Here is a 2,500-nt window from a genome sequence, read left to right on the forward strand (position 1 = left end):
GATACTCCACTCCACTCCACACACACACACACACACCACACACACACACACACACACACACACACCACACACACACACACACACACACACTCTCTCTCTCACACACACACACACACACACACACTCTCACACATGCAGGGTGCTCCCCTAAAGGTGTTTGTTTGTATGACTACTGTGTGATGTTTGGAATGTTTAATATAATGACTTTTGACCCCCCATTATAATTTTTATTTTTATTTGTTATATATTATAAAAAACATTTAATAAATGTAATTGCAATAATACAGTACATACATTTGGGACAACAGTGACCAAAAAAATCGCTTACGTTAACATCCCACAATGTGTCTCAGTCTGCCTGTGGTGCCTCCTGCGTTGTGTCTGTGCGCAAGCTAATCACGCTAACGACAGCTCTGCTAAACCAGCTAGTAGCAACGATGTTTTTGATAGCCGTCATCACTTCTTGTTAGCTATTTAAGTTTTGGAAAGCTTTGTGAACTGCAATGCTTATTTGCGGTGCTGTGAGTTGGTTTAATGATAACTGAATCCAACTAACGTTGGATTGCTTTTTGTAATGTCAGATTTCATTGTTTGGTGTGCTATAATTGCAATGAAGATTGATAACTATACTATGCATTGTTAAGAAAGTGCTTTTATTGTCGCCATCTACTGGTTGAAAGACGTAGGCTACTTGGCAGGCTTCTGGCTTGTTTTTTGGGCGAGTTCGATTAAATAAATAAAGCTTGATTTGTTTTGTACATGTGCTCATGTTCTCCTTTTCTGTGTAGATTATAGCAGATTTAAGTCTCTATATCCTACTTAAGTACCAAAAGTAAAAATATAAACTTTCTTATGATTTAGACGAATAATATACCTGTTGAGATTAGTAATGATATTTCATTAAAACAATAGTTCTGCACTGTATTAAGTTATGATTTCTAATAACATAAATTCACATTAAACATAATTTACAGCATATGCATTAATTACCTTGGCAAGTTAGCTGTGATATAAGCGGGATAATGCACTGGGAGCAAGTGAGTTATGGAAAATAACCGCACTTCAGGGGGGTAAACGGTAGCATCCCCCTGTCGTACGGTTACTTTCTCATAACTCACTTGCTCCCAGTGCATTATTCCTTACATAGGTCACATCAATGTATGGAAAATGTAGTGGAGCAGTATTAAGCAAAAAGTATGTATAAAAAAACAATCAAGTAAAGTAAAGATACTCAGAAATAATACTTGAGTACAGTAAGAAAGTATTTCTACTCAAGGACAAATACACCCCGGTGGATAGGTATGGTTTGTGTTCTGCGGGGTGGGGGTAGGGGGGCACCAGAGAGTCACTGTTGCCCAGGGGCACCATGAAGTCTTAATACGGGCATGGGTAATAGAGTTATTTCTGTAAATGTGAATGACATGGCAGTAGAGTTGATCTTGGTGTGTGTGTGTGTGAGTGTTTGTGTGTGAGAGTGTGTGTGTGTGTGTGTGTGTGTTTGAGTGTGTGTGTGTGTGTGTGTGTGTGTTATAGAGTTAGGGTTAATAGGAGTTATGGCAGTAGAGTTGGTCTTGGTGTGTGTGTGAGTGAGTGAGTGTGTGTGTGTGTGTGGGGGGGGAGTTTGTGTGTGAGTGTGCGTGTGTGAGTTTGTGTGTGAGTGTGTGTGAGTGTGTCTGTGCGTGTGTGTGTGTGTGTGTGAGTGTGTGTGAGTGTGTGTGTGTGTGTGTGTCTGTGCGTGTGTGTGTGTGTGTGTGTGTTTGTGCCAATGAGACCCCTGCTCTAAGCACATCTAGACCAGGATTGCCACAGGATTTATGTAGGAGAAACTAAGTCAAGCAACACCTGTACCACATAAAGAGCTCTACCGCCCCCTAGTGCCTCCTGCCTGTACCACATAGAGAGCTCTACCGCCCCCTAGTAAAGGTGACTAAGGTGTGTGTGGTGTCTAAGGTGTGTGTGGTGTCTAAGGTGTGTGTGTTGTCTAAGGTGTGTGTGGTGTCACACACACACACACAAACACACACACACACCGTAGACAACACACACACCAAAACAACACCACACACACCTTAAACAACACCATACACACAGACACCCTCACACACATGCACAAACACACACACACACACACACACACACACACACACTTAAACAACACCACACACACCTTAGACAACACACACACCAAAACAACACCATACACACACACACACACACACACACACACACACCTTAAACAACACCACACACACTTTAGACAACACCACACACACCTTAGACAACACCACAACACCATACACACACACACACACACACACACAAACACACACACAAACACACACCTTAGACAACACACACACCAAAAACAACACCACACACACCTTAAACAACACCATACATTTACATTTAGTCATTTAGCAGACGCTTTTGTCCAAAGCGACGTACAAGGGAGAGAATAGTCAAGCTACGAGCAATAGAACCTGGTGTACCAATAAATAAA

This window comes from Clupea harengus, chromosome 16 (assembly GCF_900700415.2).
Source record: "Clupea harengus chromosome 16, Ch_v2.0.2, whole genome shotgun sequence".
In the NCBI taxonomy this organism is placed as follows: Eukaryota; Metazoa; Chordata; class Actinopteri; order Clupeiformes; family Clupeidae; genus Clupea; species Clupea harengus.